The following is a 12,930-nucleotide window of genomic DNA, read 5'->3' on the forward strand; positions in this document are numbered from 1 at the left end:
TGTACATGTAAGCAAGAGTTTGTGTGTTTGTTTGTTTGGTTAATTAACGTTCTTTTAACAGCTATGGTTATGTCTAGTGGAAACATAACTTTATATTGTTATAACACTCAAGCGTGCCACCGAAGACGCCAAGCAACACCCCACCCGGTCACATTATACTGACAACGGGCGAACCAGTCGTCCCACTCACTGTATGCCGAGCGCTTAGCAGGAGCAGAAACTACCACTTTTATAGACTTTGGTGTGTCTCGGCCAGGGGACAGAACCCAGAGAACAATATTATACTATAAAATTATATGGGTCAATGAAGTAATATCAACGGTTGTTGTCCAGATAACACTAGATCTTTATGTTTGTAGGATGGACATTACTTGTAATAGTAAATATTGGACAAATAAGTAGTTCTTACAATGTGGACAGAATATTGTTGAATTGTTGAGGTGATCTACCCCTTTGTCAAGACAAAAAAGAACAAAAAAATACATATTAAGGACGGTAATTAATGTTTAAAAACCAAACAATGCACACATATAGAACATACAGATAAACTATAGGGACAATGGCGCAACGTATTTTCTGCGGGATGATCCCGTAGGTCAATCGCTATAGAATTATATTAGTAATCTTTCATCCTTAATACGAAAATACAAGTATGTTGGAAAATACATCTAGTTCTGTAAAAGAATTCTCGGTCTACGAAAAAATACATCTAATTTCATGATTTACGGAGAAACCGGCAGGTATCCTATTACTGTTAATATTAAACTAAGAATGATAAAATTTTGGTATACTCTTCTATCCAATGCAAGCAAACTGTCTAGTTTTATGTACAAATTGATGTGTACTGGTCAGATTGAGGTTAAATGGATGGAATATGTTAAAAATGTTTTAGACAGTGTTTGGATACATCAGAGAAACTGTTTACCTAATATTGAATACCTACATTCAATAATTATTCAAAAATCACGATCAATTTCTACAAACATGGTTTAACCAATTAGAAAACACGCCAAGTGGACGGACAAACTCTTTATTTAAATACCATTTTGGCTTCGAAGAGTATCTTGTGCGACCAAATGAAAAAGACAGGAAAACAATATGCAAATTTCGAACCTCAAATATAAAATTTCCGGTTGAAACTGGAAGATGGGCTTGGATACAACGTCAAGATAGAGTATATCCAATTTGTAGCGCTTATACTTGAGACGAGTTCCATTTTTTATTTGTGTGTAACAATCATAATGTAGCCCAGTTACGTAATAAATTTATTCCAAATCACTACCACAGAAACCCTTATTTTTACAAAATGAAAGGAATGTTCTCAATATTTTATATAAAAAAAACTATATATAAATGTCAGTTTATTCATCCAAAAAATAGTCAAGTTATTATAACACTCATTTATCACCCAGCATTGTGAGTATGTAGTTGGTAAGTTTATTAGGGATTTCCATTTACGGATGGAAATCCCTTTTGCTAATGTTCTGTTTTTTCTTCTTCTTCTTCTTCTTTTTCTTCTTCTTATTTTTTTTTTTTTCTTATTTCCACAAATCTTGTTAGCAGGAAATCTCACGAACGGAACACAGTACGAAGCTCAACTTTGGACATGTTATGTACGTATATGAGATCTTGAAATGTACGTTCGAGGTTTTACAAAAATGTTCAAGGTCAAAGGTCACAGACGTAACAAACTACTTTTTCTCGAACAAACTTTAAACATTTATAACTTCATTACCGTATTATGTTCGCTATCCCCATTAAGTCATTAAGGTAGATCGTTTTTTGTGCATTACATGTTATCAGAGATTATGTCAAGGCCAAGAGTTCGCTACGGGGTTAAACAAAGGTCAAAAAACGAAAATTGCCACAGAAAAGATTTGAAAGTTGGATATGAAAGGGCATGCTCTCAGAAATGTATAATGACAAGTTTCAAGGTCATCTGTTTCAAAATTGCGGAGATATAACCCTTTGAAATGGCGATTTTGTCGTTTTCCCGCCAAAAATGTACAAGGTTTCAGCGCTTTTAATACTTAACATACATGCTTAAAATTTTGAATAGACATTGCATGGATGAATGTCTACAGAACGTATTCTTTTTCATTGACCTTAACCTTAATTCAAGGTCCACGGGGTCAGAAAGCTTGAAATCTTTAAACGATTTCTCCTTAATAAGCGAGAGGCATAGAGACCTGATATTGGACCTGTGGCATGCTGAGATGAAGGGCTAAGGTTTCTTTCTTCTAATGAATGACCTTCATCTTCATTCAAGGTCACGGGGGTTAAATAGACTGAAATATATTTAAACGACTTCTTAAAAACCAAGCGTCCTAGAGACCTGATATTTGGCATTTGGCATGCTGAGAAGCCGGGCTATCAAGTATATTCAAATTATACAATATGGCAGAGATATTGGCTCATGAAATTGGCAATTTGATCATCAAAGTTAAATACGATCGCGCCCGGTCACGAAGATCATCTCGAATTGCGTCCTTTTGGCCATGAAACTAAAGGTATAGAATGCATTTACAAGACTGCATAAGGACAAAAATCTTGAATAAAGATGTGCTTTCATGTTTTCAAAATATTAATATATACATCGTTAATGTTCTTTGAATACTGTTAGATTTGGCCGCCACTGAGGTGCACAGTGTTACGTGTTAATGACTATATACAAAACTCGGTGACTCTATTTCACTTTCCACACAATACAATGACGCAAGATTATATTCCAATTATTTTATTACTGATATAATTATCTAATTCAAAAGTAATTAAATCCTACTATGACTAAATAACCTAACATGTGGCTTCTTGGGAGTTACTCGTATGACTACAAATATACTTTTTATATAGTTTTAAACTGTTATGTAACCTTATTTACCAGGGATGACCCATCTGGTATCAGGTTATACTTTAAAAATATTGCAGGTAGACTACTACCATGCATTTAGGGGTGACCTTATTTACCAGGGGCGGACCAATCTGGTATGAAGTCAATTTTCCTACCGGGGACCTTATTTACCGGGGGCGTCCCCACCGGTATCAGGTTAAGAATTTACCACGGACAATGTTATTTACCAGGGATAGCACCTCAGCCGGTATCAAGTTAAATCCTGTGGTTTAATTGATAGATCTTATATAAAGGTATAACTTTTATTTCAGGGACAACCTTATTTACCAGGGGTACAACTTCAATCAGTATTAAGTTTAAATCCTCTGAGCACCTTTTCATTTCAGAAAATTATTTTAATTGATCTATCAATGATCTGAATTGGGGGTAAAAATTGTTGTTTACAACCAGTTGTTTGTAATTTGTTGAGTAACTCCAAAACATATTAACATATGTTGATAAGTATCTTCAGAAAGCAAATTACAATAAAATATAATTAAAGGTATGTAATTAACAAAACAACATAAACTTTAGGAGTATCTTGGACAATAACAAGCAAGTGACTCTGTTCCAAGAATTATGAAATTGACCAGAGCCCAGCTACTACCTAGTATCTAATATTTCTGTCACATAAGGTTTGCCAAATCATAATTGACTGTCTTGGTCATGTGACTAATCAGCCCAAGACTAACTAAGGACGCTGTTGAAGCAAGTGTCCTCTACTGATTGGTTAAAGGCTAGATCCCCTAAACTCTAATACCCTAGATACAGAGTGTATAGTCAAAAGGGAGATAATTCACGTTTACTACTTTCCGCATATTGGTTCTAACATTAGTTTATACGAATTTCCCGGAGTTCCGGAATTTGATTTGTTTTGTATATTATTGGAGTCTTAAATAGAAGAGTTCGAATGGACGCATGATATGTAGGGATTGGGTGTATTTTTCTAAATTTTATAGCGGCTATGAATAGCAGAAGCTATCTACATTATACTCGTTCCTCGGAAGATATGTAGATAGCTTCTGCTATTCATAGCTGCTATGAAAATTAGAAGAAATACATTCAATCGATATATTCACATTAGAATAATCTATGAAAATAAAAATAATTGAAAGGTTTAAAATTATGACACCAACATACGACGAGAAACGAGATTTATGGCACAGCTGGATGACGAAGTCGTTCCACAACGTCGCGTTTTTAAGCTTCCGCCTTCCGGTTGACCTTGTTTTGCAAATGACAAACTATAAACAAGAAATTTAGTTAAATAAGATTTGATTGACTCATTACAGTAAACCTTAGTTGATTCTATATCAAGAAACAACACATAAGATATTATGCATTGAAATATTGTAGGGGACTATTTTTTTATTTATATAAAACTGGCGCATTGTTTGAAATCAGCTGATCGATGCACGAGAATCGTTGTATTCATAGTGTATTCATGGTGTTTTCATAGGCAAATGTTTGTTTTCGTCAGTTGGTTGATTCATAAAGAGACGAACCACTCAGAATGTAAATATATTTTTATGAATGCTCATCTAGGGGATCACAAGTCTGTACAAATATTTCGAATAGATGCGAAGAGAAAACGTATTAAAGTGATCGTCTGATAGATAACATGATAATTTTGCTGCATTGAAATCCCGTGTTTTGATCGCGATCAAATCTAGTTATATGTATAATTACAATTATGAAATGTTTAAATATATGTATTTTTCCATATTTTCTTTACAAATGATGTAACATTTTGCCTGTCATGCATTAATTCTGTTAAATATGTCTGACCTCTTGTTGCACACTATTTGGTGTGTCCGAGTGAATAAATAAAATCTTGAAATCTTTAATTAAGTACGTTTGTGTCATGACTCATTTGATATATATATATATATTATTAAATATACATATTATATAACTTCATGGATTCAGAGAATTTATAATAACACTTACCAAAATAAACAATAACCTATGCACTGTAATATATCATACATGGTAAATTTGCACTTTCTCAATATTACAGTATTTGGTTTAAAGTAAGTTTTGCTAACAGTAAAAAACATTGTATTTTATCAATGTGTATCAGGTATAGGAGACAAATTAATTATGATGCTAATATATTTAAAGATGCTCCACCGCTGACAAATGGTATTTTTTCACTATCAAAAACGGCATTATACGATTTAGTATTTTTCTTCAGTTACAAAAGTTACTTACTTTACACCATTACCGCCGTGGAAAAGTTTAAGCTTCTAATTTCACTTCAAGTTAAAAATATGAAAAAAAAAAAAAAAATAATTGCATCCCGAAAAAATTCCGTATCACTATATCCTATATGGAATGAAGCACTGATTGCGCTTGACCCAAAGGCAAAATGAATTATTTTATATTATTTTTTGTGTTAATTAGACTTATGCATACACGATTAAACATTAATTATTGTTCAAATGATGAATATCATTTATCATCTGTCGGCGGTGGAGCATCTTTAACTCAAAGTACTTGTATACATGAGTCCAATTTCGTCCATTTGTCATTGTTAGATGATTTCTGTAACTTTTTAATAACAAATTAAGAAATTGATATATATTGTTAAATTTTATAATTACAGGACTCATTTGCTAGTCATCTGAAGCAGATTCATAATTGTTGAAGACTGGAGATTATCAGGATTACTTTGGAAGCAGTGAAATGATTCTAAGGATGACTACCAGGCATATATTAAACTAGCTGCGACAACATGCATGTAGCTCTGGACAACAGGCATGTTTCATAATGCCAATTAAGACACCAAAATACAAAAAAGTAAATCCAGTATATTTGCAACTTTTGCAAAAAAGTTGTCACCATTTGACATACTGCCAATTGTTATCAATCTGTTGAGAGATAGAAGGTGTTTAAACTTTTAACTTCACAGACTGACTCACGTGTTAGTCTTTCTGTTTTGTTGTAAAATTCAAACAAACAAAAAAGAGTTTTCTTGGCTTGAATGAAACACACTATATATGTTCTGACAGACGGTCATTATCAGAACTACAATTCTGTCCCATTGACTGTAATGTTGCAAAACATCAAGTGATAACAATTAGCGAGTGTCTAGTAACTTTGCATTTAGATATATATATAGAAATATCCTACATTTATAATATAAACTGATAATTTATTTACCCATCATCACGCCTGAATTATCATTACTACAATGTATATTTCAATGATTCACATCTGTGACACGGCCATATAAGTACATTGTATATGGAATGACATTCATTTATTTGCTACAACAGAAACATATTAAACAGTTTGACTTGTTGGCTTTGTGCAGTGTGTTCACCAAAATGACACACAAATTTTAACACTTCTAGTGACATAGCCCATTGGTTGTTCTCATTAGTTGATGCCTCTATCAAATGTTTTTACAACTGTTTCTGATCTTGTTACCAAAACATGTATAAACAGTTGTAAGTAATGTGACGTTAACAACAAGTTGCCAATAATGTGTGATTACATGTACGTTAATTTCATATCCTTAACATAATTAAATCTAAAAAAAACCACTTTACAACATAACAAACAAAGTATTTATTTTAGTACATAAACATAAAAACCCATCATTGATTTACACGGTCAAGGGGAGTAACTTGTACATGACAATTTCAAAATTGACTAGGGTACACGAAATTTGGCAGTCCGGAAATTTTGTAATATGTACGGTATAGGCTGGGAACGAATGTGTCCAGATTATCCAGGGTCCAATGTACATGTCAATGTATACAAATAACACTGATTTTGAGAATGGTTGTTTTAATATGCTGTTAAGAATTCTCAGTGTCCATTTTATGCCTTATATAGAGACAGTATCATACTGAATCTGACTTTGATATGACTTTTCTTCAATATTGTAGCAAAGTATCAAGAACTGCTCATTACTTACTAATATGCCTGAATACATTGTTTGTATTAAAGTATTTTTGAATAAACATAATTCAAAACAATTCAGTTTTGTTTTTGATGCAGTAACCAATTCTTTAAATGAACATTTGACACTTAGTTTTTGTCATTTCATTTCTTCTATTGATAATTATCTAAATAATTGCCTTTTGCCCTTTCCTCCTGTAATAGATATGCACCACATAGTTCATCGAAAAAAAAATACTTGTATATTATATGCATTGCACATAGTTTCTTATAAATGAGGTCTGTAAACAACATTTGCAGCATAAGCCATAAATTTTGTAAAATTGCCATCAAGGGATATCCATGTGTCAGATTATACTTTCTTCTTAATGGAGTCATAATGTTTCTCTTGTTGTCATTTTACTGCAGATTGTTATTAGCTGTAGGTCTCCATTAGGCCATGGGCTAGGAGGGTCCCACATGCACCTCCCCCCCCCAAACCTCCGAACCAATATTTTTCTGAACCCTTATGACCCACTGATCACAAATCCAAATGTTAACATTGCAAAAGTTGGGATGAACTTCCGGTTATGACGTCATCAAGATGGCCGCCATCTAGAATTTCACTAAAAATTGAAAAATAGTCATAACATTAATATTTTTCAACCGAAGTAGACAAATGAGGTACCAAAATGACCACAATAGAACAACAAATACATATCAGGGCCAAAAAATCCAATATACGTTGTGATTTCTACGCAGGAAATGAAAAAAAATCGGATTTAAAGCTCAAAAATGGTGATTTTTCAGCAAATTTTTCATATTTTGTTTGACGCAGCAAAAATGTTTCCCAACAGCAATCTATAATTTCTAATAAGTTTTTTGACCACTTGTCAATCAATTTAAGCAACAAAAACAACCAAAACCAATGTTAACATCGTATAAGTTCCGGTAATGACGTCATCAAGATGGCCACCATCTCGAATTTCACTGAAAAATGAAAAATAGTCATAACATTGGCATTTTTCAACTGAAGTAGACAAATGAGGTATCAAAATGACCACAATAGAACAACAAATACATGTCGTGACCAAATAAGCCAGTATATGTAGTGATTTGAACGCAGGAAATGAAAAAAATAATATTTTAAGCTCAAAAATGGTAATTTTTCAGCATTTTTTCATATTTGGCTTGACGCAGCAAAATTGTTTCCCAACAACAAATTGTTATTCACAATCAGTTATTTGACCTCTTATCAATCTGTTAAAACAACAACAACAAAAATATATAGAAATGCAAAAAAAGAATTATTGTTATACCCTCAATTTGATAGATTAGCAGCGTCTCAAAAATAACACAACACCTACTGATAGCGTAACAAATGTAACCTAAGCTAAGCCTGTGTTTCCGTTAATATCATTAACAGTTCCCAAAGCGTTTGTGTCTTTGAAAATGAGCACATTCATTGTTTATTTCCTATGCATAGCATAAGCAAAATGCCATATGGTTACTACAATATCACTAATATGTCTTTCACTGGTTCTCAATGATAACCATTATCATTGTGCGTGCTTTCTCGCCTCACTGACCTATCCACTGAAGAGACTCGGCATATCTGGTAACTGGTACATGCAGTCCGAATCAGAGTACTCGAGATATCAGTATTCAATTCGTCGAAATGTGACACTGCATAACCAGTGTTGTTCTAGCCTTTTATGACCCATCCATGACCAGAGTTCATATCAGGAACAACACGTTCAGGGATGTGGGATCTCTTTCAGATTCTAACATATCGTACGTATATGCTGTTTCAGACTTCTCCGGCATAATGGAAATTACACCAGATGCACATTCTTCCAATGGTGGAATTGGTTCTCTTAAGCACATAACTCCATAATTCGTATGAAGTACTATTCATCAATCTTGTGGACCCTCGTGCAACCATAAATGGCACTGGTGATATCATCGAGGTCATTAATGAGGGCATAAATGTTAAATGTTTTTCATTGGTCTGACTTTTCCCACTCCCTTGAAGGTGCTGGTTGTGTCACATCTGGTGTATGCGCAAAGAGACCATTGAAGACTCTCCAGTAAAAAGTTCTCTAAAGTGCTTTCCAGACTTGGCAAAGAGAGAAACTTCACTGCAGACCTCATTTATGACCTCAAAGAATCCACCTGTGCCACCTATGGTCACTGAGGTTCACAAGAATTAGGAATTGTGCTTCATACGAATTAAGGAAAACCAACTCAACCCTCCACAGAATGTTGATCTGGTGTCTTTTCCATCATGCCGGGGAAGTCTGGAACATCATATACGATATGTGAATCTAGGTGAAACTAGGTTGAAACAGGAAGAGCTCCCACATCCCTGAAGCCGATGTTTCTGATCTTAACTCTGACCATGGACAGTTGACAAGTTAGAACCACGATGGTAACCCGGTAATGTAATGTCACATCAGGTCACCGAGGTCGAAGACGACACTCTGGCGAGAAAGCACGCACAACGAAAATGATTAGCATTAAGAACTAGTGAAAAGAAATATGTGACACTGTAGTAACCATCTTATATCTTGCGTTATACACAGTAAATAAACAATGGATGTGCTCATTCTAAAAGACACAATATGTTTCGAAAAGTGTCATGGTATTTACGGAACTTTAATTTGATACCCTATAGCTATTAGTTAGCATTTTGCTGTAATAATTCAGTTTGAGAGGCTAATAGTCTACAAAATTTCGAGCATGAAAATGGATTATTTTGAAGTCCCACTTAGATATTCAGCTAACTTTAAATTCAAATTTGTTATGATATAAATCGTCAATAGCCAATGTTATATTCAGGAAATTCCAATACACCAGGAAACTGTAGTGTTAGCGGTTTGGAAAAAAATAACAATCATATGCCGCATCCGGTGATGTTTTGTAAACCAAATGATGGTATAACAAATCTCTGTTGCATTTCTATATATTTTTGTTGTTGTTGTTTTAACAGATTGATAAGAGGTCAAATAACTGATTGTGAATAACAATTTGTTGTTGGGAAACAATTTTGCTGCGTCAAGCCAAATATGAAAAAATTACCATTTTTGAGCTTAAAATATTATTTTTTTTCATTTCCTGCGTTCAAATCACTACATATATTGGCTTATTTGGTCACGACATGTATTTGTTGTTCTATTGTGGTCATTTTGATACTTCATTTGTCTACTTCAGTTGAAAAATGCCAATGTTATGACTATTTTTCATTTTTCAGTGAAATTCGAGATGGTGGCCATCTTGATGACGTCATAACCGGAACTTATACGATGTTAACATTGGTTTTGGTTTGTTTTTGTTGCTTAAACTGATTGACAAGTGGTCAAAAAACTTATTAGAAATAATAGATTGCTGTTGGGAAACATTTTTGCTGCGTCAAACAAAATATGAAAAATTTGCTGAAAAATCACCATTTTTGAGCTTTAAATCCGATTTTTTCATTTCCTGCGTAGAAATCACTACATATATTGGATTTTGTGGTCCTGATATGTATTTGTTGTTCTATTGTGGTCATTTTGGTACCTCATTTGTCTACTTCGGTTGAAAAATGTTAATGTTATGACTATTTTTCAATTTTTAGTGAAATTCGAGATGGCGGCCATCTTGATGACGTTATAACCGGAAGTTCATCCCAACTTATGCAATGTTAACATTTGGATTTGTGATCAGTGGGTCATAAGGGTTCAGAAAAATATTGGTTCGGAGTTTTTGGGGGGGGCATGTGGGACCCTCCTAGCCCATGGCCTATATGTATTAAGAGAGAATTGTATTATTGTAAGTGTCATATTTATCCGAATATTTTAAGAAATAACAAATTATTACAACATCTCTTTACTGATAATAACACAATGAAGTCAAACACGACTGTATTCGATACGAAGTTTCCACTGTACAAGTACGTTTACAAATTACGTGTACAATAGTATGTATTAAGAGAGAATTGTATTATTGTAAGTGTCATATTTATCCGATATTTTAAGAAATTACAAACAAATTGTAACACTTTATTGACAATATTACCGTCACAAAGTCATAATTTTAGTGAAGCGATCAGGCGTATACCGGTACTTTAAATAGTATCATGGTATTGAAATGACGAATAAAAGATTTTCACATAAACACATTTAAAACTCATTACATCAAATTTCCATTTATATGCTTGATTTCTATTATCGATATTTCATTACTCAACGATTGTAATAAGTAACATTTTATAGTGTTTCCCGCATCAATCACAAGTTTAAATTTGTTTTATTTTTCAGATTGTCGAAAGGCCCTTCCGCTTACCATGGAAAATGTATTCTCGGAATGCATTTTCATAACGGGATTATATTACTAGGGTGTGCATTCATGATCATATATATACAGTATACAATTGACTAGGTATCGATTTTAGGGTCGCACATGTACATTTACAAATGTTACAAATGTACGTACATGTATATACGTACAAGATTGAACATTGAATTCGTGTTTCGTCATTTGCAGTTCTCTCATTTTATAGTTCATGCATATAATAAAGATATAAAGAATGAAAATATTTCACTTCCAGTTATCTATATTCAAATTAAGTCAATTATGCATAATCATTGATGATAACAACGGTGAAGATAGTGATGCATATGCATACATGTACATTTGTATATACATGTACACCGAAGATTACTTTTACGTAGAAAAATTGTATTTGTAACCGGTGTAAGAAATAATGTTATTTGATCACATTTCACATCAAGCAACTCTGCTGTAATTCACCGTTACAAATTTCACAAATATTTATTCGTACAATGTATAAGTGTAATAAGCTAATTCATTCCAACGTAATCTATAGAAAAGCATATTGTAAACATCAAAACTTTGAAATACGACAGTACGTGAAATGTACTGTCACATTGTACGGGGCACAGGTAAGTTGGGTATAAAGGTAATCTCCCTCCCAAGAAGGTGTTAATTACACGTGAACTCCGCCCGTGGCCTGCGACAGGGGGTCGACACAAGGTAACACCTGTCGTGACCTAAATACATGTACAGGTAAAATACCCGTGCGCGTCACGCTGGGAATTGAAGAGATTCCAGGTACAAATAACAACGAGCACATGTGAGAAGGTGACTGTCCAATTTTTATTGATATATCCGTGTCTGATTTAACACGCGTACAGTACATGTACGTGTGAAGGCTTACAATGTAACGTACCTGCACAGTTCGAGTAGGTATACTCGTACATTACGAACATTATTGTATGTGAAGAAATGCAAACGTTTACATCTTTTTATTCCATTTTCCATTTTCATATAAATACGAGTACTTATTAATTGCGTTTAAATAATATGTACATGTAGATGCCAAATCTCACCTCTTCCCGTGTTCAAACTCTTCACGTTAATGAATATTATACTTCACGAATTTATTTACAAATCTCCCGATGTTCTTCGTACATTGATAATATTTAACATAACAAGAATAATATTATGCAGCGTGTCTGTAATAACGTTTTTATATTTTTATTATCTGTTTTAGCTATTTTCTTGTTTAATCTTTCAGTTGTCGTGGATTTTTTCTAAAATAATGCTTTTGACATTAATGTTCTGTAAGACAGTTTCGTTAATATTTGAATTGCTTTCGCAGAAATAAAAATAACAGCTAGAAACATATATGATATATGTTTTTGATAATAATAATATAAAAAGGGAAAATCACATTAAGTTTTGATAATTAATACATTTATTATTTCTGTAAATTGACTGAATGATTTAAATACGAAGTATTTCAGAACGTTTTAACGGATCGGAGCGCCATGTATACGATCTTGTTACTGTACATATTTTTATTTCAACCACATCTAACAAATATATATACAACCAAAAGCGATATAAAATACAATACAATACACTTTATTTGTTATTTCATAGATGTTATAATGATCGCTTCTACACGAAGCGGTAAACGTAATATCTTAGGAGAAAAGTAATGAACATTAAATCCGGATCGTCTAAGCGTCTCACCGGCATTTGGTTCTATTTTTAGTGGTTTACGTTAGCGGAAGTGGATCCTGCTAACGATTAACGCAGACGATTTCTAACGCAAACGATTATAAACGCAACTAACGATTAAC

The sequence above is a fragment of the Argopecten irradians genome, chromosome 11 (genome assembly GCF_041381155.1).
Source record: "Argopecten irradians isolate NY chromosome 11, Ai_NY, whole genome shotgun sequence".
Lineage (NCBI taxonomy): Eukaryota > Metazoa > Mollusca > Bivalvia > Pectinida > Pectinidae > Argopecten > Argopecten irradians.